We start from the raw sequence: 25,951 nt of genomic DNA, 5'->3' as shown, positions 1-25,951 counted from the left end.
TTTACGCTTTCTCAGCAAGCAAGAAAAGAACATGTAAACAGAACAGCGCAATAAGACCGACCATATCAAGAATATCTTTAGAGGGCTCTTAGTTGATGATACTCAATACCGGTGAACCGGCTAGTGTGTTGAATATTTTGTATGGTTGTCCTGAAACCCCACCTGGGGGATGTCTCATTCAATATTCTAATTAGGTACTCTGCTTTACATGGCACCCGCCCGCTGTTTCCCTCTTAGTGATCACAATTCACTGTTTCATCCAGAAAAGTATAACAGTGCAATTTGCAACATTATACCTGCGTTTGGTGTTTGCATTTGAATTCTTTGACTCGGCTACCTGCGGTGATAGGATGCCTTTGATATGATGATGATGTTTCCAGAGTCTTTGAGTAAGTAGGTGATTGGGTGATATCTCAGTGATTGTTTAAAGGGATATTCGGGTGGTAGATAATATGAGTTATGTATATACTTATATGGAAAGTATATAAAATATTCCACACTGTTAAAACTTGAAAAATCCCAATAGATTGATTTACTTCGTTCCTCACTTACCTGTCTCCCCACAACCTTAGCACCTCCTTCTACCGTGCCTAGAATGAACTGGTAACCTTTTAACACTGTGCGCCCTCTATGACCGGACCCCCCGGTCTATGCCCTTCCTTCTAATTCTACCATCCAAAGTGCCAACATCATGCGTTTCGTTGTCTGGATTTTCTATAGCGGTTTTCGTACAGCATTGGAACCTACAGTAGGTTCTTGGTTTTTTTCCATAATTTGGATACTGAAGTGTTTTTTCCAAGGGTGCACAGCCCGATAAGTACCCTTTTCTTGATAGGGAGGGATTTACTAGCGGTTTTTGAGAAACGGTTCCTGAAGAAGTGGTCTCATGAGAAGGAAGGGAATTGACCGGAGGAGCCGGTCATAGAGGGCACACAGTGACGTCATAACAGCAACTGCTCTTCCCAAGCTGTACTTTTCCTATCATAATCTCTGCATTCATTTATCCCTGAAATCAGATACGTTTTGGAAAGTTTGCTTCTTTAGCCAGTCAAAAAGATCAATGTATATAGAATTTTCATCAAAATGCACATTTTGGTAGAAATCTTAAGTTTCTTCTGTGAATAATAGGTGAATTAAAAATATAGGACATAGAGAAAAACAAAGCGATCTTCATTTGAATTGCTTGCCCTGATGACATTATTCAGGCCGGCTGTTGCCCGATGCATTCACGAAATACCGGTCACCAATTTTGCAAAATTCATATCTTTGTCACACTAAATGCTACGCGGACGTGGTTTTTGACCGCTAGATGCAGAAAGTTTCCACAAATTCTTTCTAATCAAGTAAAGCTCCTTCAGCTGCCCGGATATATCCCTTTAATGAGTGATGGTTGCAACAAGCTCTCTCACCATGGAGGATTTATCCCAGTATTTCTTGCATGGGCTCTCGCTACAGTACCCGTATGGTAATCAGGGAAGGCTGAGCTGCTGTGCCCTAGCTGGGTGGTTTGCTAATTTGGTAAGAATGTCATTTTCTTGAAAGGATTCTAATAAGCATTCTTGAGATTCTATCTGGAATGGAAGATGAAATGGAAGTGTTGGACTGTTTTACAAGCACAGCGTGATGCCATGTTTAGGGTTCGTGTGAGTCATCCAGTAGCCATGTATTAACTGTGGCCTGCTTATCATCCATGTTTATTCTGGCCTTTGTTTTGATTTTATACAGTATGCAAAAATGTAAAACAGGAAATGTTTGGCATTGATGATGGTTTAGAAAAATAAAACTGGAACTAACAGGGGAGCAAAGTTGTTAGCGTAATAAGCAAATCAAATGATAATACAGGGAATTGCGAAGTGACTAATCCATTCTATTGTAGGGTTTTGTGTACCACTGGGTTTGTTTGTCCAAGCAAGAAACCAGTAATGACTTCCTGGTGGTGTTGATGGTTAGTTTCAGAGAAAGTTTGATGCAACATTACTTATAAGCATGAAGAAGGAAGTGTTGTGAAAATAGACGTTTAGTAAAGAGGGTTTGGCAAGAAATGGGAGAGGGGGAGGGGTGGTGATGGATGGGGTTGGGGGATGGTTTTTACCTCTCTACCTGTCTCCTAGCAGCTTATCTGTCTTTCGTTCTACCCCTAAATTTGCTTCACCCTTCACTTACCTGTCTCCTCACAACAAATGCACACTCACTTGACTGTATCTAGAGCACCTGGTCACCTTTTAGCACTGTGTACTCTCTTGGTTACCAGCTTATTCAGGTCTACTGCCCCCTCTTCCCATTCTACCACCCAAAGTGTCCGGAGCACATAATGAGAGTCTCAACCACCCCCGACCCACCCCACCACCTTTGGTTAAGCATCAGAGCCTATTTGAAGGATAGATACATCATCTTATTTACCAAAAAGACATCTCCACACAAAGATTGGATGGCTATCATTTTCTTTTGGACGATATTTGAAAACTTGTTTTCACTTCTCAGGTTGTCCTGTTTGTCGCGCCAATGTTTCTGTGTTTGGTGAAGTTGCATCTGGGTCTGGGGTTCTTTCCTCTCTCACTCCCTCCCTCCATCAACCTCTAGACATTAAAGATTGTTTAGAGGAGATTGTTAAAGGTCACTCTCAACTATCCAAACTATACTATCCAAAAAACCCAAGTTTTGGAATCTTTCTATGAAAGAAATGAATAAGGTTATCAGGTCATGAGGCGTTCTCCCCGAGACTTATAAATGATGTCGATGATTTCTGTAGTGTTTGTCTAAGTTTTTAAGTGTTTTTGTGGAGTGCTTGTTTACCTATTTAATTCCTAGCTGAGGCCAGAACTTCCAATCATCACCTCTCAACGATTTGCCAGTCGGTCAATAAGGACTAAGTTTCTTCTCATAATTTGAAGAAGAGAAGTGATCTGCAAGCTATTAGCTTATTAACTTATCCTGGTGGAATATGTGATTTTCCAACTACAGTAACAAAGTACCTTCCCTTTCCATCGTACTCGTCAAAGCTCAGCCATTAATTGTGAATGATGGTAAACAGTGTGGTCACATTACAGTGTTTTTGTATTTACTTGGTTCCTCGCTTACCTGTCTCCCCACAACCTTAGCACCTCGTTCTACCGTGCTTAGAATGAATTTGTTTTGTTTTGTTTGTTTGATAAACTGATCTAACCGGTTCACATGCTAGTATACAATACTATTGTAGTGTAATATCAAAAAAAAATATTAACATTATATAATTGTAATCATATCATATCATTGTACCATGTAATACCATATGCAGCAAATATTATTATGGATTTTTCATATTATATTATTACGGTACGATATTATTGTGTGATACTATGTGACATGGGTAATACTATATATATATGCAGCAATATTATTGTGGGTGCTTTTATATGATATTATTATGATACAAATAGTATTGTATGATTCTATGTGAATCGGGTGAAAGTACTAACATAGGATATTAATGTCCGGCTCACATCCTGGTGGATTTCATACATCATGTGAGAGTAAGTATTGCGAAACTGAGGAAATATTTTAGCCTGCAATAAAGCAGGAGGGGTAGAGTTGTTTTTTTGTCGAGTAAGGTTTCCTGATCTTGGTGATAAATCCTGATACTGCACTGTTAATTCTTTGGTTCTGATATTTTGTGTCCTGCTGATATTATTGTTGCCTACCAAATGTGGTGAAACTGTTTACTGTGAAAACAAGGAAATTCTTATAAACATGTAGCAATACCGGACGAGTTTTAGCCGATACAGGTGTAAGTTTACAAATACTATTGTACTGTAATATTATTTAAAAAAAAAAAATCAACAATATAATAATTGTTATCATATCATATCATTGTACCATGTATTATACCTATATGCAACAGATAGTTTTTGGATGTTATATAGTTTAGTAATTATGATACAATATTATTGTATGTTTCTATATGGTTCTGCTGAGAGTTTAGTGCAAAGTCCGGTGCAATGCCTGTTCATACTGTTTGATGCCCTGGTCAAGTTAATAGCAACTTTTTACATGAACCCTGAAATTGTGTCAGTCTCATGTTGCAGTAGCTCTGCAGTTTGAACAACAGACTAAAAACTAAAGCTGTTCCTTAACAAGCCAGATTTTGAGTTAGGTGAAAAGAACATATATTGTCTGGGTGAAAAACATTTCTAGGTCACAACATTTGCCAGATATGTACCGGAATTACTAATAACTGATATAGCTTTTTTGTTTAATGGCAAATATAAGTATATATTATATCTGGTTGATGGTGCTATGAAACCTCCTGTGTATTGCCCCAGAAAAGGTAGTCAGTTGCATATATACAAAGCCCTGTAAGATTTTTCTATCCAACTTTGAAGATGAAAATCTGTTAAGTTTAAAATGAATCTGATTCCATCGTCAACATTTTGTGGCGTGGGCACTTCGCACAACTTACAAACGTTCAACGTACAGAGCAAATTGGAAAATTTCTTAATTAACATTTTCAATTTTAATTTCAAATTTTAATCTCATATGAACCTTGACTAGTCACACTGTGAAGATCCCCCCACCCTACATAGTTATGGGCTTTATATATTTCTTTTTAGTATCAGACAAAATTGTTGAAAAATCACTAGAGAAGTTGCTGTGAAGGGGGGGGGGGGGAGAAATATTTTTTTGACAAATGTAGTGTATGTAAACTACAGTGCCATTGGTTTAATGTCCTATTGTCCTACTGTAATATACACTTCCTATTGAGAGTGATTGAGGGTGAAAAAAAACTGTCGAAAATGATTAGCTCTTGATGAGCTCACCAGCACTTGTAGATACAGTAGGGTTACACTAGTACACAGGTACTGATATACTGCCTCCATACAGCTCTACACACATATATGCAGCATGTGGTATTCTATAGGGGCAGACAGTAACATGCAAACTCATATCATATATCATCACTATTATTATTTGAGAAAAGCTGTGTTATCATAGCTTCCATATAACCCTTGGACTCCCAAGTTGAACTGTACAATACCCAAGAGAAATTCCTATACCAGTACACAGTACACATACACTTATGAATATATGCCATATATATAGGAACAGGTACACCATGCAATACAGGGTAGTATACAGACGGTGATCACACGTTTTTTCGCTGGCATCATGTTCTATATTTATTGTTATTATTGAGAGTAGCTGAATTATCACAGATTCCATATTAACCTTAAGGACTTCTCCAAGATGCACAGTACCCAAGAGAAATGCAATTCTGGGCTACTATTATCATTTCCCATTTGTGCCGCTTGTCAACCTGAATGGAACCTCCCGACCTTTGACCTTCCCGCTGGAGGTTGTGACTGGTGTGTGTTCTTAATATGCCTCAAGCAATACACTTTGGCAGATATGATAACTCTGAGCTGTGTTTATTAAAGATAGAATGTGGCGGAAGGAATTTTGTTATTTAGCCTTGAGAAACATGGACTCATGGTTTCAAATTAGCATATTTCTTGTTATTTAAGCTCTTTTGTCTTGCCGAATGTTGCATTGACACTGTACAATGAGAAAGCTGTTACAAGGGTACTAGAGTCGAGGCAAATGAGTGCAGCCTACTGTCTGCGAGAAGGGGTACACATATTCATCCTGCCAACGTCGTAAAGTCCTCTTGTATGCAGAGGGACTCATTAGTAACGAGGGTCCAATTAGTGACGAGGGTCCAATTAGAGTTAATAAGTGTGAGAGGAAATTATGTCTTTCCATATTGGGATCTGCTCGCTCAGATAATGATTCCTCATTGTAATATATTCTGTATGGTTATGAATTTAATTTTGAAAATATAAACCAGGAAGTTTTTGCATCAAAGTGAAGAATATTTTTGTAAATGTCAATCCTTATCTTATCAGTGATCCCGGGGGCATCGTTTCCTGGTCTGTGCTAGTTTATAAAAAAATTGAGTATCAATTATATGTACAACTGGAATTAGGCTCCACCCACTTAATGCAGTAGAAATGTGTTAAATCTGATTACATTTTTTGTTTGTCAAAGTTTTAGAAAATTTAAAAACTCTTGAAAATTGGATATATATATTGAAAATTTGAAATTGTCTTGTTTTGAACTGATGGGAGTTTTTAACATGTAACAAGGAATTCCAGAATATATTGACCAAATTAGGATGTATACTCTAGACCTCATTGCTTCTAAACTGGGTTGAACCAAAGAGTATGGTCTTGAATTAATTTAAATTATTGATTATGTTCATACAGTACAGAACATATCTCTCTTGGTGTAACATTTACAAGTATATTTATAGTACGAGCCTTTTGAAAAGAAAAGGGAGCAAACTGTCAACAGACTTTTTGTCTCAAATATTAACCGATTTCTATTCCAAAAAGTAGCAATATTTGCTTGATATACTGTAGCTATAGGGAGGAATTTGGTCGCCATAGTAACAAAATTTATAAATTTGTAAACTCTTTCCAGCTGAGGATGACAATGAAGTGGTTTACCAGTATCAGCTTAGGGTACAAAGTGTGATTGGTAATATTCTTGATTCTCCATACAGTAAAGTATTAATCTGCAGGTGAGCACATTTTTGAACACATGGCTTTGCATTTTAGCCATGGGCCTTTTGTAGCTCTTTATAAAGCTGATTTTCAAAGTTACCATAATTTCTTATTCAATTAGCTTCTGTATTTTACCTGTTCATGAAGATCAAAGGCTTCATCAGGATACATTAACTGTTACCAGTTAACGTGCTTATAATACATACTGAACATAACAGACTGATTCAGTTGGACTGTTTGCTTGGTTATAAGTCAAGATTATTTGTGTTATGAACTTCCCCAAAATACAACCTTTTTGTGCGGAAAAAGAGTTAAATATTATAAAGGGTGTGGGAGGGAAATATCCCATTTTCAGCTGAATTGCAGTGATGACATCATTCTTTGAACCTTGCTGTTGCCAGATGAAATCACAAGATACCAACAAATTTGAAGAAAAAAAAAGATAATATGTTTGCCATGTACAAAATGCTATGAGGGTGTGGTTTGAGCTAAAAGTTTCAGAAAGTATCCCAGCCACCTGAAGGACCTGTTTAATTTTCATTACACACTTGAAAAGTCTCTATCTCTCTATAAATATTTATATCTCTCATATCTCTCATATCTCTATATATATTTATATCTCTCAATCTTTGAGAGCAAAGGTTGGAGCAATATATCATCATCTTTTGTTGCTAGTAAAGCCTGTATTTGTTACCTGTAAGAATATTGCACTCATTTCAAATGACATTTAAAGATCTATTTATTGCTGCAGTAAGCAGCATATATAATATATATGTGTGCTAGTCCATGTTATATAGCAGAATGCATCAGTAGGTACACTATTATATAGGTATAACAGTGTCTGTACTTCATGCAAATCCAATCATTTTTCTAGCTGCATTTCTTATTAATAAAAATATCAAGACTTTATATGAAATTCATGTGCTTAAGTCATAAATTTATGAAATTCATGTGCTTAAATCATAAATTTCTCTCCTCTCTCTTTGTTCGCTTCCTTCAAATCCAATCTTCTAACCTCTGATATTTACATTAATGATACAATCTTGCCAAAAACAGCAAATGAGATTTCCTTGTGCGGTGGACTGGTGATTTATCTTTAAGCAAAGCATGGCGTATACATTAGGTGAAGAAATTAAAATTAAATGAAGCCCTGGATTTCAAGTAGTGAAATTTGTTAATGTAATACTAATTATTGCAGCCACAAGCATGGTGATTAGCATTGGCACGAGTACTCTTCACCAAATCAACTTGCAACATTACACCTATTTAATATCCAGACAAACTTTTAGCATCACCTGTCTCCACACAGCCACTGCACTCTAGCTATAGTCTCTTCTTAGCCGCATTGGTTATTCAGTTATCATTTACTTAGTTCCTCTCTTACCTGTAGCTGTCGTAACCATCTGCACTTTTCCTATCTACCCAAACTACATGACTGGAATGTTTTAGAACTGCGCCCTCACTTCTGGGGCATGACCCGCCGACTCATCCTTTCCGAATCTACCATTTCAGACGACTAAACAAGGTGTTTGCGAAAGATGAACTTTTCTTGCGAGTTTTTCACTTCATTTGTTCTCTCTTTCCTATTGCTGAGATTGCTCAGACTTTTTTACTGCTCTTCTCAACGTTCCACAACCCAAAGGCAGGGACTAGCTAGACATCCTTATTTTGGCGGCAAATAGTTTTCTTGGGAGAGGGGTGGGGGGGGTGGTGGTGCCAGAACCCCTCTCAAGCATCACAGGGGGCCAGGCAAGTATTTGGGGTGCCTGGAGCCTCCGGGTCCTCAAGGCAAAGTGACTGCACCACGTAACTTGAAATCCTCAAGTCATTGTATGCTTTGTAACAATTGAAAGTTAGAACAACAGTTAAGAAGTTTGATGTACATTGTTTAGAGGGTATCATTTTCAACCTTATGATACTGTTCTGTGTTAGTTTTGGAAAGTGTTTGACCGGAGTGGCTCTTATAGCCTCAGGCCTACCCCCTATACTTTCTAGTATGTTTGTACCTGTTCAGCTTTTTAGCTTCCTGTGGGCTCCACTGTCCCTCTCTCCCAACAATTGCATCTTTTCACAGTGGTGACTGTATCTGAGTAACACAGACACAAATTGCCCAGATGATGAAGATATTACATGTTCAAAGTGCATGAAAATGTCAAGGATTGTACTAATGATCTTGCAATTATGCAAGATCTTGCAATTATGCCAAATCTTGCAATATACCAATATACCAATTTGGTATATATACCAATATACCAAAATCTTGCAATTATGCAAGATTCGTTTTGGCTGAGTTGGACGACGCAGACACTGTGTCCTAATACCGAAAAAACGTCTACAAAGAATTTGGTCATGAGCGGATGCAGATGGATGAAAGTCCAAGGCCAAAAACTCGTCATGGCTTCTGAATGGGTAGATTTGGAAGGAGGAGGGGGGCACTGACCTCATAGAGGGTCATTTGAGGGGCTGTGCAATTGAGTGTTACTAGTGTGTAGGTTAGGTAGATCATGTTTATGAGGAGACAGGTAAGTATCATCATTTGTATTAAATAGCCAATTTCAGTAAGTTTTAGGTACCAATTGCAACACTTATGATGCATCAACTAATAAAAAAAAAATTGCATACTTTTTTTGTGCACCTAACACTGTTTGAGTGTTGTTTGACATTGTTTTTTTGCCAAGGAGGTGTTCTACGCATTAGTCCACGCTCCTTCTCCTGCTCCTCGTGGGTTCTTGTATATGTTTACCAGTACTTTGGATGTTGATTCCCGCCAGCTTAAAGACTGATCAAAGATTTCCTGCCTTTCACAGTCGCTCTAATTGCTCTCATGGCCTGATTGCCTTTGTTCTCACGATTCGATCTGTTTCATTTATTAACTCCAAATTTCCTTGTTTATTGGAAGCTTGGTTCATTGAATTGCCTGCAAATGACATCCATCCCATTACGCACAAATTGAAGCAGGTACTTACTAATATACATCCAATTATTTCGGAATTTTTATTTCGCAGTCGGGAATTTTACGCGAGAAAATCGTCTATAATCCCTCTGGCTCAGATACTGTAGTGCTTATACATCTGGAGATAGTAATGAAAGGAAAATAAATAATTGCTTTAAAAATTCTGACGATTCACTTTGAAATTGGGAATCATCATCTTATGGAACAAAAGATTAAAAAAATTTGTTGTACTTGTGTGAAGTGCAGTGGATTTGATTGTAGTAAACTGTTAACCAAAAAGAGTTTTAAATATGTACTTACAATTTTTCGATTAATTTTCCATATTAAAATTCTTTATAAATAAGGCATATTGTCGTTTTAAGTTTGACTTAGTTTGACAAAAGTTTCATTTCAATATACAGTAAAAGAAAAAGTTCTGAAATTTTCCAATTTGAATTTACATGTGATTTAACGTAATATGCAAATCCAAAAAAAAAAATGTATCTGGGCATCATATCAAATTTACTCATTAACCCTTCATCTGGTGAAAATGTCCTAATTTGAAAAAAATAGCAATCTTACTTTGATTAATACTACACATACTGTGGGTCTACTTGAATTACCCACCAAACTAGAAAACCTGCTTTCAGCTACAGAACTGCACAACATGCAAGTGGTATTTGATGACAAATGAGGGCAAGGACATGCCTGGTCTTTAATTTTCTGTCTAGCAACAATTTGTACAACAATTGGAGTGGAAAGGTTTTTATTGTCAATAACAAGTTGTAGAGTCTGGGTAGTTAATTAGGCCAAACTACCAGCAACTTGATCACTTCTGTTTGGGAGGAAATATCCTATCAATAGCAAACTTGGATTACAATTATCCTGTAGAAATTGAGTGGGATTATAATACAACATTCATGACATTTTTGACTAAATGAAATGGAAGCAGATGGTTTTTGAGCAACTTTAGGCAGATCCCTTTTGGCCTTTCCTTCCCATTTCATATTGCAATTATCACCTTGAAAAGATCCTCTTGGGTAAATTATGACTTCTAAAATCCTGGTTTTCCCTTCCTCCCCCTCCCCTCCCCCTCCAAGTATTTCTACAACTCAATATGTCGCAGTCTAATCTTGGTCCTTTGTGTTTTGTAAAAATTTGTGAAAAATCTTGATTAACTTTTGCAATGAGAAGCTAGCTAGCTGCTACCTTTGGCAAAACAGCCCAGATCAATTGAATAAAGACCACACGATCTTGAAAGTGAATGTATTGTGTATAGAATAATGTTCCGTCGTGTCACACGTAGGGAAAAGAAACAAAATCTCATTTTGATATCGATTGCGTAGTCCATTTCACTAGAAGAGCCAAAATTGAAAAAAAAAAAAAAAAATAAGGAGAAAAGACCCAAAAAAGTGCATTTGCTTGTTCATGTTGAAAACCCTGTCTATTTAAACAGTTAAAACAGTTTCAAAGGCCATTCATGTGTTTTTCAATGCCTTCATTCTTGTGGCTTTTGACGATTGTTTGCCCTTATGGTATTTAATTTCTCATTCTGTGTACTCAATTGTACCGAACGGCCTTTTGTTTCCCATTGTGCCCCTCCTCAATGCGCTTGTTTGCTGGGTTTTAGTATACATTGGTTGAAAGTCGTCACTCGAAAGTTGCGTGTTTCAAGAGTGTGTGCCTTTCGTAGCTCTTAACTGTAACTTTGAAAGCCGAGGCAGTGATCTCCAGATCAATAAAATATTGATTTTTGTCTTACATACTAGAGATTATGGGGAAGCTGGGAATCCTCGCACCAAGGTCATTTTTTTCATCTCGGCCTCAGAAGACTTAAGGAGAAACAATTTGCTGGTATTTCTTGGTACATATGGTTAGGTCAAATTAAATTAAATAAATCAGAGAAAAAGAGGTAAATGGGTAAAGTAAATCCCTCCAAAAAAGAGGGGGAAAAAAATGGCTGTAAAAAGACTAATCATAATGTGCCTTCAGGTGTCAAAATCTTCCTATGTTTAAAGCAGCTGCCAGCAAATTTCCTGCGTGTACAGTACATGTGCTCACTTGCCATGATAGCCAGAAAATATTCAGCACACAAACTGTAGAGGTCAGTATAGTTTGGTACAGTAAATTCTTATTTATACAGAAGCTGAAATCCTCCAAAAGGCTGTTATATTTTCATTAGAAATACAATCACTTAGCATAGCCTACCACACTTTCAGAGCAGGTATATTTTAGTCCCTATATCCTATACTTTACATGTATAAGAATTTTGGCTGATTTTATCGTCATTAACTACTGTAATTGCTAAATGTCCAAATATATGTGTTAAAAAAAGATATATGTTGATTATTGAGATTTAAATCACTACATAAGTTACTTAGATAAATTTTGTTGGGAGGGGCGAATAAAAAAAATTCAACTGAAATTTATTAAGCTGATATAAACAAAAGAGGGAGGAAAAGTAAGGGAAGCATATTAAAAATGGAGAGGACCTAGGCCAGCAGATGGCTATCCACAAATATGTAGCCCACATGCCAGATGTTTTCAGGACATAACCCACTAGGGAAGGGGGGGGGGCAGAGAATGGGAAAGGATGGGAGAAGGATGGAAATGGGTGAAGGAGGGGGGGAGAAAGGATTGGAAAAAAGGGGAAGGAGTTTTCAAAGGTGGACGGGGAATGGGAATGATTTTTGGATAGAGTCATATTATATGCTTGTTAAGTGTGTAATGAAGAGCAGATCAGTGACTTGAAACCTGAAAAAGAAGCAAAAAAGATAGAGAAAATGTCATCCATTTCACACCTAGATGTTTTCTAGCTATCTCAGGTTCAGTGTATGTGGGTCGCTTTGGAAAACGAGTGCATTCTGCTCTCGAAAATCTGTTGACGCTTGGGAAATTGTTCACTCACTCAGCAGTAACATGTAGAGCTGAGTCCTCTCCTAATTATTGCCATGTTACAGTAGCTGTTTCTCCTCGCCAAAATTCAGAGAAAAAAATTTGTCCCGAGCAATTTGTCAGATATGTCTTTTATCCAAGCTTTTTCTTATTCCTTCTTCCTGCATCGGCTTTGAAATTGTTGAATCTTTCCGATAAATTGAGAGTAATTTTCGACCAGCTTTAATTCTCTTAGAAACTACTGACTGAAAGCCTAAGGAGAATAACAAAAGCCAGGAATAAAAAAAAGAAGAAGGAACAAACATGTTTCTTCGCTGCCATTCTTGTTTGTCCTAGCATTCATTGAAGTAGCCCCAGTTTCTTTTCGAACTGCCGATAATAAACTGCGGATCGAATGCTGCCGAGACTCTGTGAAATTTTTCGGGCGACTTACGTTATAGTTACACAAGACTATGATGTTTGCCTTCGAGGGATGTGTCATTCTTGATATTGCGTTGGACATTGTGAATTTTTCAACTTTGTATTAATCTGCTGCATAGTAAAGTGGTTACCTGCCTCGACAGTCAAGTCTGGGTGTGTGTGTGTTTGTGTGTGCGTGTGTACTGACATGATATCAAGGGAGCTACTGTCAGGGCTAATCCCATACTTGGCTTCATGCAGGCTTAAATCTATGATAAGTTGCAAGAGAGCCCTATTTATTGAGGATGAATATATGTATAAGGATTTGAGGCTGTCAGAAATCAAAATGTAAAAATTCATGTGAATTGCCATTCTAGTGGCAAAAAAATTTTATTTTGTCAATTGCTCTATGACATGCAAAAAAAAAATATAGTCCACAACATTTGAAAGATTTTAAAGGTCAATTAAGGTCAATTGTTTCTACCCACTTTCTCTAAGGAGAAGAAAACTGTAGTCTGGTAATTTTCAGTACTTAAGGTCCTGCAGCAAAGGTCAAGAGGTTATGATTTCTACTTGTCATTGACCCCAAAAAGGTGTCAAAACAGCCACTTAAAATTCAACTGTTATGACTTTCAATGTTTTGAGGTAAAAACAGGTCACCTCAGATGTGTGGCAGTTAAGTGTCTTCCTTTCAAAAATTGGCCAATTTTAATGCTGGTTTGACAAGTCACCCCTGGGAGGGTCATCACCATGGGTAATAGTTCTGCGAGGGTTCTTGTAAAGGTCATGCAATACAATACATTTTTCTGAAGTGAAAAGGACATGTCAATTGCAGGCCTCTTAAACTATCAGGTCTGGATCCAACACTGAGCAATGTATACCAATCAATTTCCCAGTGCAACAAGTTTTGATCGACTGTCCGTGAAAACAAATGATTAATTTCCAAGCAGAGAAGCAGCCCCCCAGTGAAAAATATGGGGGGTGGAAGTATCATTCCGCCCCTCGCTTCGCAAGTCAGAAAACCCCTTTTTCATTTCCAAATGGGAAAAAAAATCTCATTTGGAGCACCAAATTGCATCTAAGGCCAGGTGAAAATGCAAAATTATATACAAAATAGGGTGGGTGTTGAAGTGTGCTATATTGCACCAAATTGCATCTGAGGCCACCTGGAAATGCAAAAAAAAAAAACCTCCCCTTAGACCCCTTACCCAGGCCGGCCATCAGTCTTCAGTCACCCCACTCAAAAGTACCTTCCTACGCCACTGGGCTAATATATGACAGATCTTTGTGAAGAATTATCCCCTCCCTCTCCCCCTCCCCCTCCCTCTCCCCCTCCCCCTCCCTCAAACAGCTAAGAAATAACCGTCAACTCTGTCTAGAAGATCTCGTACTTTTAAAAGTCGGTATTGGGAGCTGTCATTTTTTAAATCTGGGATGTCGTGTCGTGAAGCTAGGAACGAGAAACTTTTTACAACATCTCTTCAGTAACTCTTCGTTTCTGCAAATTTGTGATGTTGTGTTAGTGAAACCATGGAGCTATAAACAGATTATAGCTCCATGGTGAAACTAGGATGTGAAACCTTTTACTACAGTATCTCTATGTTTTCACATTTTCAAAGCAGATTCATGTGAACTGTGTTGTTACTGCAAGTGATGTCAACCTTAATCCAGGTCTTGTTACGAGGTACATTGTTTTGATAGTGAGCAATAGCAGAATCCATCTTCAGTTATATAGTTATAGTGTACACATATGGTAGTCTTCATAATTGTCCTGTGACTCACTCATCTGTTGATGTAACCACTTTGTGGATCATCGATAATAGTGTCAATCAACTGGAGTGGAAATTGATCAAACATGATATTGTCCATTGTGTCCTGTTGAGAACACTATGCAAACATTTACATAGTTCATTGAATGCTTAATTATGAAAGAACCAAATAGCTTCTGTGTACATGGTAATTACCCTAATTTCTGCAAAAATTTATGTAAAATCTAATATCTAATATCTAAGTACCACGCGTTAAAAGTATCTCTGAAATTTTTATGTATCTTAAACATAGATCTAATTTTCTCCTTTCCGCTTTTTTGAATGATTGAATTTTGACGAATTTTTCGGTACGTATTCCCATTGCACGAAAAGTGTGGCGCAAATGTCTTCTTGCTGTCCTAACATGTTTTGCCAATGTTTATAAATGTTTATAAATAACTAGGATCATGTAGCTGTCAGCTTCTTCTAATGTGATTTCTGTAGTAACTTAAAACTGATAACTGTATTTTATGGTAGCCATCTTCTAAACTTCCAAACTCTGGTTTCAGATTTCATGATGGCTAGCTCTGATAGAATTAAGACAAAATGAAATATATCCAGCCTTCTTTAACTTGACAGGTAGTCATAGTGCTATAGGGACAGCTTACCTGTCACTACGATGTACTCTCATCATCTGAAAAGACTTGTCTTCAGGTGTTAATTAGTACCTGTTAACAGCTCTTATCTCAAAGTACTACATACAGTACTGTCCATCTGTGGAATACACATTTTGAAACAATTTGTTCTTAACTTCTTCACATGTATTTCCTTTCACTTTTAGAACTAATGTTTGCGTTCTCTGATATAAATGGTCATCTTTGAGATGTTTTAGGGCTCTTAAACTGAAGGGTTTATCGGCTCCTCATCCGCTGGTATGGTTTAGCGCATTACTTGTGCGTTATCTCCTGGTCGTTCTCTTCGTGTACCGTCTGGCTTTCACAGCTGTTAAGACTTGAGTGGTCGTTTTGCCCGCAAATCTTGCTTTTGAGCTTGAGGAAGCAGTTTAATTGGCTCCTTGGTAAGTGTTGCTATGGGAAGGTTTTTGAGGAGCCCAAAGTCTCATTTGGCTGGTTATATGGAGAGCACTCCAGATTTGAAGTGACCTGTTTGAACTCACTCACTTTGATGACTCACTCGTACCGTTTACTATGTCAGCTACTCGTACACACACACACTCCTTGCACAGACTTACAATCATGTACACCGTAGGTTCCTCCTAGACGGGAGAAGAGTAGTATTATTGATTTTGAATTTTATTATCTAAAATCATTTTGAAAGTGATGTTTATTCCTAATTCATAATAGAAATTGATTGACTCATAGTATGTTGAAACTTAGTTGGTTTGTAACGTACAGTACATTGCTTTTAAATGGGGCCGGTGGGGGGGGCAGAGGGGGGGCAGAGGGGGAGATGGTAGGAGTTGAGATTGGCTGGGATGGGTGGGGGTGGGGGTGAGAGGAGGTGGCAAGGGAATGGAGAAGATTGTCAGGATTTTTAAAGAGATTTTGATAACAATTAGTGCATTAAATATGCTCCGGGAAAAGGACATGCCTGTGTCCCTTTGCAAGTTTCCATATGCTTAAACGTTACTAAAGTATAGTCTGTTCCATGAATCGCCAAGTTAAGTTTGATATGTTGTAGACCCATTAAAACAAATCGTCATATTCAGTCCAAGTTGTACTTTTGTAAATACCCCCGAGGAACATCAATGAAATCTTGACCTGAAACAAGTTTGGCCAGCCCCTAGTCCTACAGGAACCTACCAACCTTAATTTGGTAATTTACTAGCACCCTACTACATAGCAGTTCTTACTTAATTTTACTCAGTTTAAATATTGACATTGAACATATTTGAGAAAAATGTGTTGAATTTTTTTGGGGGGTCAAATTTCTAAGTGTTCTTACTCTCTAATGTTGCTATCTTTTCATAAGGCTAACATTGATAAAAGCTTCAGGGGTGCATTATCTGTTCTGTGTCAGCCATCTTTTTTGAATTGTACACATCCCCCTCTCCTCTCCCCCCCCCCCAAAAAAAAGAGAGGAGAGAAAAAAAAACCTGATAAAATTTATGACATAACCGACTAGAACACTGGAAAAGCAGACATTCTGAAATGGAAGGGATAATTTAAACCAGCATCTGTAGGTGTTGTTTCCAGGCACTGTTTACGTCACACGGTAGATTAAATTAAGACCAGTCTAAACAGGTTTCCTCATGGAACATAAATAACTCTTTCTCATTCACCTTGTTCCCCCTCTCCTTCTCATTGTAAGTATCTCTCGGTCGTTTGCTATGCTGACTGGTTTTCGAAACACCTCGACAGTGCCCCCTGGAAAAAATTCTATCGAAGACGATTCCAAATGCTGGCAGATTCCTGTAAATGATGAACCTCTAAGATAGTATTGAAGAAGTGGTCTATAACTTTTTACAGTATTTTTTACGGTAACATTTAAAATCTTGAGTAAAATTGGTTGTCAGCATGCGTGCTATCTCTAAATGTTTAAGGAAAAAAAAGAAAAAGGAAAAAACAAGAAGATCACCCCCCCCCCCCCGTTCTGTTGACTTTGAACATTTAGGACAGGATAAAAATGCACATATACATCCCCCTCCCCCTATCATTGTGACAATGAACAAAGAAATCTCCTAACTTCCCCCTCCCCCCATCCCGCCCACACACATGCGACTGCATATCATGCTGTGTTTCTAAAGTCTGCTCAGGTAGAAGTGTAATGTTAAATTTCTCACATAGGTAATAAAAGAAAATGGGTACCAGTAAGAAATTTATTTATGATTACCCTTTTTGATCTTCCCTTGTTTTATTGTACGGCTTTCCCTCAGCAGGCGATCTTTCCTTCTCCGTGACTACCATACTTGCGCCATGAGTGGCTCTAATGGGCTCTTAAAAATATATTGATATTTCATTGACTTCTGCTCAAGTGACCTTGGAATTGCAGGTGTGCAAACTGATCAGCCTTTTCAGTCAAGTTTTTCAAAAGGTGGAAAGTAACGGGTAAGAAGTTTAAATGTGCTGAGGAAAAAAAAAGAAAAAAAAATGAATTTTTCCTGCAGAAGAAACAGAAAGATGAATATATTGTGAAAACTTGCTGGTCCACAAGGTTTGGGAGTTTTTGTAGTAAAGTAGTAGGTTTTTGTTGCCAGGGTTTCCATTTCTACAGTAGCTTGTTTGATATATGGCTGCATGAATTGTATCGAGAATGAAGAGCAATTTTTTTTTTCTGGTTGCCCTTCAGGCCAACCAGGCCAATTTACTTCTTTGGTTGCTTTTACCTGGAGAGGGGGGGGGGTGGGGGAGGGGGTTCCAATGCAATTTGAACTTGATGAAAATAACTCGTCCTCTCAGCCCAGAGGACCTCTAATAGAGATTTGGAAGTAGTCCCAGACCATCTTGATCTCGGAGGACTGTTCAAACTTTGTCCTGTATTGGATAGTAAGTGAGGTCAGTGTTGCCAATGCTTGAATTCTTATGATTTATTTGGTATCGTGTCTAAACCCGAACAGGGAATTAAGTGGAAAGGGAGCGTGGAATAAAGTTGTAGATTTTATTTGGTGCTAAAAGAAAAGGAGGAGAAGGAATAAGTAGTGGGGGGGGGGGGGAGATGTGGAGGAGGTATGAAAGAGGCTGGAAATGGATATAGCTACCTATTATGTCACTGATTTATTGTTTTCCTGATGGGAATTTTTGTTTCCTTCGTATCTATAGTTACTAAAGACAAAGTGAGGTTGAGTGATGGCTGGCTGACCTCAGACTCTTAACTAGTAGACTTACAGCAATAATGGTCCTCTGCCATTCCTCCTCAACTTGAATAATTGTACCTGTTTCAGATTTCGTAGGCGCGACGTACAGTTTTATAAGCGACTAAGCCGAAAGGGATCGGATTAGGCGGCTTCAGGTTTATGGAAGGCATTAAAAGTCTTTTTGCTATGGTACATTTCATTGCTTTAGTAATTAATGATACCTTCTGCAATGCCATTGTCTTTGATAATGAGCGAGGTCATTGTTCATTGCAGGGTGTCTTTGTTTCTCTGCAATCTTTTTTCTGTCTTGCATCCACAATTTCTAACGCAAAATCTGCCGCCACTCTTTGATGACATGTCAGTGTCACTTAAAACACATGCATCGGTAATTAATTAATAAGCGTCGTTACCCAATTATACCGCTAATCATAAGTCATACGGCTAAGTATCGTCCCAGACCCCACAGAAAGGTGTTCCGATTTGGTTAAATCATATAGACCTTTTGATAGATATAAAAGTTAAGTATGGTTTTTAATGACCCTTCATAAATTCTGTTGAATTTATGTGCATATTTAACCTGATTTTTTTTTGGTGGGAGGTAATTAAGGAGAGCTTTCAAAATCCCCTCGACTTTACCAATGATGTAACTGAAGATATTATAAGAGCCTTGCCATCATTCATATTCTAAGACAAACAAAAGAAACATTAAAAATGGATTAATAGACCGTCTAGTACATAACCGCTGAACGGTCCTCAGATGTATGCCGGGTTCGGTACTCCGGCTGTCGTACTTTCAACTTACCACATAAATACATAGAATACTATGTAAATTATTAATGCTGCTGGTATAGAAAGACCTATAGCCTTCATCTGGGAAAGCTGAATCACATTAATGGCAAACAGTAAAGTGGTCTCTTTCTTTTTCTTTTTTTTCCAAAATATTTTGCTTTTAACAAGTTTGATTGTGATTTTTGTTCTGGAAAATTAACCTCATATTAAAATTCAAGAGCCCTTTTCTTTGCCTCGGTAGGTTGTGACTCACTCACTATTTTCATGTACATATATTTATTTTTTCATTTATTTATGTATATATCCCCCGTTCCCCCCCCCCCCTGTCAGTGTCATGAGTAATTAGAAATAGGACAAGAGTCACTCTCTCTTTTTTGTGGCGGTATAGAAAATTATTAGACAATATTTGTTGCAGCGTGTAAGAGACCTTGATGGATGAAGACTAACTCCTAAAAGCAGATAAGAATCTCCAGAGTGTTTTTTTTGTATGTGGATATGTATACCAGCAAAGTGTTGATAAACGTTGTCGCCTAATCTCCAGGGCCTTGAAACACCTGGAGTTTTACTCATTTTACATTGGTAGCACAGAACAAAAGAATAGTTTTTTTTGGGGGGGGGAGGGAAATATGAAAGTAGTACACATTAAGAGTTTGTCCATGTGTGACTTTTACTTTAGGTTATTGTATCTCCGATCGTGCGGAAGACCTGAAACAAAGAGAAGGGAAATTTGTAAGATGAAAATTAAACAGCCCTGAGTTGTTTAATTAGCTACCATTGACTTGAGACCTTAGTTATTAGCTCTGGTTCAAGGCACCTTTGAATTAGTTCGCTTTTGGCTTCGCAGTCAAAATTTATTTAGTCATTTCAAGAAATGAGAAGGATTGAATATCTGGGGAAGTCTTAAGTGCATTAACACAGTTGATAGTTGGTGGAAAAAATAAAGAAAGAATGGAAAAAGGTGTATAAAAACGAGGGTTCTTTGATCATTTTCAAATGCACCTTTCCTTTTTCCTTTCCAAAAATGGCAGTTTGCTAGAAAAAGAAACACCGGTACAGCAAAAGAAGTTATTGAGAAGGAAAATAAATTTGATCATAGGTCAGTACATTGATAAATATTTTTTTGTTGCATTTGTCAATGACTTTTAGACTCCAGTGGGGGGGGGGGGTGGAGGAGGGGGTGGATTACAGAAGTGGAAAAAATAGGTACATTGGCATATTAGATCACCATCAGTCAGCATCAAGTTTTTATTGGATATCTCAGGAATGAAAGGTGACAAATTTGGAAGTGAACAGGTATGAGGATGATGTGGGGATGAGAGAAGGGAGATATCAGGAGGGAAGGGGGATATCAGGAGGGGAAGGGGCATATCAGGAGGGGAAGGGGCATATCAAGAGGGGGATATCAGGAGGGGGAGGGGATATCAGGAGGCGGAGGGGGATAGTGAGTTGGAGACCAGCATGCTACAAAAGTAACTAGGTCTATTGTGTTTCACCATTGCTTTCGCACATAGTTGTGCTGTAAATGATACGTGCATACAGTTTATTTTGGTTAATGCTAAACAAGACTGAAAATAGTAAAGTCTGTTTGATGACTTTCCGTCATTTGCAACAGTTAAATTCCTTCCTTTTTTTTAAAATCTTTTTGGGAAATGGAAGTGGAATATGGTGTTAATTAATGTTTAAATAGACGGACATGCATCCACAAAATAAGGCACATCCATCCCCCCCTAACCCATCCACCCAGCCCCTATCCAATTGCAAAAGCATTGCTAACAGTAAGTTTATTATTGATGGAGTTTGTATTTTCAGGTATTGACTGTTAACAAGGTCTGACTACTTCAATTTCCTGATTGAAAGTGTCTATTGTCTTTGCTTATTCTTATCCTCTTAACCTTCAGAAAGGCCTGTCAAAACTATTAGGGCCAAGGTCATATGTAATCGCCTACCATTAATTATACCTGTTAAAATATTACAAAGGGCCTTTGTTTGCCAGCTGGTTGGTGATGAAAGGTGGAGGATGTATGCTATGCCCATGACTTTCCCCTGTATTAATAATAATGAGGGGGGGGGGCTCTTTGGAGGTGGTCACCATTCAGTCCGATTCGTGTGGTTTTAAAAATCACTTGAAGTATACAAAGACTGACGTGTTACCATGTTGTGTTGAATATAAGAGTAAGAATGTTTGAAATTTTATGAAACTTGTGTTTTATGAAAATGATGCTACAAAAACAACCGAACTGCCTGCCTGCTGAAATTTCCTTGAGAAAATTTCATAACCTAACTGATGACTAGACAATTGATGCATATTGACTTCTGTTTATATTGATGGTTATTGGATGGAGTTCTTATACTTGAAAGGAAAGGACACATGTGTGTGTGGGCTGAACAACAAGCCAGACATTCTTTCAGGTCTCAGCTGTTTCTGTTTCTTTTTCTTCCCCTCCTTTTCTGAGTAGAATTGTTCCCAAGAGTAATAATATTTATGGCTGCTTCCTTAGTTCTAGAATAAACATACTCTGTTCTTTAACCATTCAGCTGTAGCTATGTAGTTGTTGTTTTGCAGTTGAAGTTTGTAGGTCAGAGATGAATTGCATCTATATCATTCATTGTAGCCGATTGACTGTTTCACCTACTTAGACAATATTGTTGAGTTCACATTGAAAGTTGATCTATATGTTGGGTTTTGTTGCTCAGAATTTTTTATATTATCTCCATCTTAATTCTTCCTCTTGGACCATAAAAGACACAGGTTTTACTCTCGAGGTGAGTAAATTGGTCTCTCTCATGTGTGGCAGCAGGTGCAATCCGTGTCCAAATGTGGCAGAGAACTATATTATTCCTATGACATTTGAGTAAAAGTAAGTCCTGGTTTGTTTGTAAGATTTCCACAATCCTTGCAATTTCTGGGATCTTGTATTTTTGAGGAATCCTGTAATTATATAGAAGATACGGTAAATGATATAGGTTTAAACATAATTTGCAATCTTAACTTTAGCCATCAGTACTTTACATTTATGTGTAACATTACTGTCTATGGGCTTTCCAAAACCTCTGTTTATGTTTCTGGGGGAGTCAACATATATCTGTGCAGCTGTCTTCTGGAAGTTTAGTGACTCAGCTAGACATTCTCGACAACAGTCTTTGCAATGCAACACCGCACGCCCGCACGGCCCGCCTCGCAGAGTTCGCTCGAATACAAACTCTGTATTGTTTGCCCTCCGTTCACAAACAGATTTGAAACCTCCAGAAAGTGAATTAAGTTGTTAAAAGCAACTTGTGTGAACAATTCACCTTGGCTTAAGTAGTACCACATCCGTCGCTTTCAAGAAAACCAAAAACCTCAGGATAATGTTAGCATCTGAACCTTTTGTGTAGAGACTTATTCGTCACACAGATCTATATCATTTTAAGTGTCAGTCTGCAAATTTAAATTCCGGGGGGGGGGGGGAAGGGAAATGTTGCCAAAAACTATTCACTAAAAGCAAGGGTATGTGTACCAAAAAATTAATTCAGTCCGAACTCAAATTTATGTGAGAATTTTTTTTGTATTTTGGGTATGTGATCTTCTATGCAGCAGCTGTCCCAAAAAAAACTGAAATTTGAAAGAAAATGCAATCGTAGAATGGGACGATCAGTTATCGTTTTTGTTTAACACGATGAATATTCATATCCTACAGTGGCGCTACAAACAGAGGAGCTTCAAACTTGCGCAAGCTGCATAGGTAGACACAACAAAAACAAACCCCCATTGTGTCATGTAGTAGTTCCTCTGATGTGTGCTTCCTTGCCATAGTGAGACTACTATTATTAATATTATTATGATTATCATTAACCCTATAGACCGTGATATACATTCGAGAGTCGTTCACACATCGGAGAGGGAAGTTGACTGCTCTGGTGTTTATTTTTTGTGGAAAGATTACAAGCAAAGTTAGGAAACTTGAAACCACTTTTGTTAGAGTTGTATTTTTACAGTGAATTTGAAATGGGGTCACCTCAGCATAGTTGAACTGGATGCCACCGGCACTACCCTACCGTAGGCTAAAAACAAAGTCCAACTTTGGAAGAATGATTACTTTGTCACAAATTTATGTAGTAACTTATAGACCGTAATATGCAATCTAGTCTTTGCCAAATTTGAAGATCCTCTTGGCATCAGTATCTACCCAAGTTGATACATTTCAGTACGTTGTGTAATTTGCGGAAATGCTGGCCAGAAAGATTGTGATGATCTTTGACCCATGGCAATGCTCCACATTTGAATCGAAAGGATCAAGTGGCATACAAGCATACAAGCCAATGAAGCCATAGTCCAGATAAGAAAATTTTAGTAAAAATGTGATTTTATTATAGACCAATATTATATATTCATTACTCAACTTCTGTAATAACAGGCAAATTTTTTCATGGCTACTGTATTTTACCGACAGGTGTTGTTTGCTTGTAAAAATTTGATTTAAAAAAGAAAAGAAAAAGAGGTTATTCTTAGCACTCTTATCTTCCTTTAAGACCAATTCCCCCCCCCCCCAAGAAGCATTAAATCTGCATGATGGCACATAATGTATGCATAGATATAATGATGATGTATGCCAATTAAACATTCATCCTACCGGTAAGTTGTGACAAAGAATGAAAACAAGAACGAATATGGCAGGGGGAAAAAAATTTAAAAAAATAAATAAAAGGGGCAAAAAACTTAGAACTTGAGATGTGATGTATTTGTGATATGAATCATCAGCCAGTTAAGAGACAAATACTGAAATATAATCTGCTTTATAGTCTTCTCCTATCACAACAAGCCTACTTAGCGTCTCCTCTGGAATGCCAACCCCCAAGGTACAATTTTCGTTTCCTTCCATTCTAACGTAAATAAACATTAGAAACACCTCGCATTTTTAGTAATAACAGTGATTATAATGATGACGATAAATAATTACCGACTGTTCCACCATCTCTTTCGTCGTCGTCGTCGTACAATTTCCGACCGGTAATTGGTGGAGCGGTACTTCTCTCTCTCTCTCTGGGAGAACTCCAGCATCTCGTCGTACTCCTAGTAGCCTTGCGTGAGCCGCTCACATAGATTCATGCCTTTAAGCCTTTCAACTCCCTAGTTACACGATCGTACACCTAGACATAGATGCAACTGTCATACCTACTGCTTGGCAGAGTGATCTAATTAACGGCTTACCTCGTTAATTTCTTCCACCAACTCTTTAACGAGTATCCTGGTATATTTCATACCCATAATTTCCCGTTCCCCGTATCTACCTGTCTCTCCGGGACAGATGTATGGACAGATATCCTCTAGTATATACTCCTGCAGCTCCTCCTCTAACAGTGTGACCCGCTTCCCTCATCCTCTCGCCGTTATGGGACTTTTGTTTCTTCTTTTGCCAGTCATCCATTGATTGTCAAATTTATTTCCTCAAATTGTTCGTCAAGGGTGGTAATCTCAACAGAGGTGTTGACGACTTTTATGCGCAAAGCAGAGTATTTCTGTTTCTTATTATTAGACTTACTGCATCAGATGACAAATAATGTTTTGGAAAGAGGAATGAATTCTTTGCTCTTTTTCAACTTTGTGTAAATTTGATGTCAGTTTTTCTGTTGTTCATAATAGCTGGAATTATGTTTGTTTTTTGTTTTTATCAGATTGGGTGCACAATTTAAATTCCAAGATAAAAGATGTTTCCGTCCTTTTTAAATTTGTGATGTTCACTTAACGTACTGTGCCCCCCCCCACACTCTCCCCCACTACCAGATCAGAGGGGGAAAACTTTTAAGGTTTTTTTTCCCTGCTTTTCCGAGGGACAACCAAGTTGTGCTTTTCGGTGGTATGAGAGTGATGTGTAGGTTTGGCGAATAGAACATCAGTAATACTAGGGATGATAGTAAATTCATCATTTTAAACCTATTTAGGGTTTTAACCTATTTGTTTGAACCCTTTTTGCATCATTTTTACCTATATTGGTGTGGTGCCTAGTTACAATGCAATCTGATTTTGTTGTAAACAAAGACGGGGTACGACCTTCAAAGCTGATTTTGGGCATCCAAACAGAAATTTGGTCCTCTCGGATGAACGGAGCAAATTACCAACATGAAAACATTCCCTTCGGGTATGTCCTCTTCCTGTTCCAGTGATGCACCATTCTGAAGTATAAATGAGTTCAGGGGGTTTATATGGTAACTACAGCGTGTAAGCAGAAAATTGGGCTTGCAAAATTCTGTTATGTATTGAGCTATCATATTTCATAATATGATTTGACATAAAAGGAATAGTCAGTTTTGTCACTAAAGGAAAAAATTACTAGGATCCTTCTTTTAAGTACTGCAATAAGTTAATCATTTCATTCATAATTCTGATTTTTTTATATATTTTTCTATGACTCTGTCATAACATTAGAATTGATTATCACTACAAAGTCCGAATGGATACAAATTAACATCGTTCTGAATCATTTCATGTGCAAAACTTGAATCGTTAAGCTATCGAGTTACCTTCTAATGGGAATCTGTGTGAAAGAGGATATCTTCTGATGTCAGAGTAAAGAAAAAAAAAGCTGCTTTCCAACTTTCGGAAGTTTTCCGCTTAAATTCTATCTGCGTTAGAAATCTATCTATCTATATATATTTATATATCTATATATATATTGCTTTTTTGCATTGAAGACAAATATAGCAAGCTGTGAATATTAATATACCAAAACTACAATAATCAAGTATCAAGTTCCTCTTCGCTCTAATAACAATTTTTCTTCTATTTTTTCTCCTCCAATAATTTTGGTTTTGATTAAGTAATTAACCTGGCTGGTGATGACAATCTGCTGGCAAATCA

At 37.7% G+C, this 25,951-nt stretch overlaps 1 protein-coding gene across 5 annotated transcripts in view; it reads left to right on the top strand.

Moving 5' to 3' along the window:
* The window catches only part of LOC139962153 (plexin-A4-like), a 205,569-nt gene that overhangs the window by 40,340 nt on the left and 139,278 nt on the right, over positions 1-25,951 (top strand). The window contains exon 1 of one of the 5 annotated variants that reach the window (XM_071962099.1): positions 3,610-3,763. The exons of the other annotated variants lie outside the window; for them this stretch is intronic. The gene's annotated coding sequence lies outside the window, so the exon portion shown is untranslated. Of the gene's footprint in view, positions 1-3,609; positions 3,764-25,951 lie in introns of those variants that run through there. 5 annotated transcript variants of the gene reach the window in all.

Source organism: Apostichopus japonicus, chromosome 20 (genome assembly GCF_037975245.1).
Source record: "Apostichopus japonicus isolate 1M-3 chromosome 20, ASM3797524v1, whole genome shotgun sequence".
In the NCBI taxonomy this organism is placed as follows: domain Eukaryota; kingdom Metazoa; phylum Echinodermata; class Holothuroidea; order Aspidochirotida; family Stichopodidae; genus Apostichopus; species Apostichopus japonicus.
Note: the sequence above shows the minus strand (reverse complement) of the source record. Positions and strands in the feature narration are given on the sequence as shown.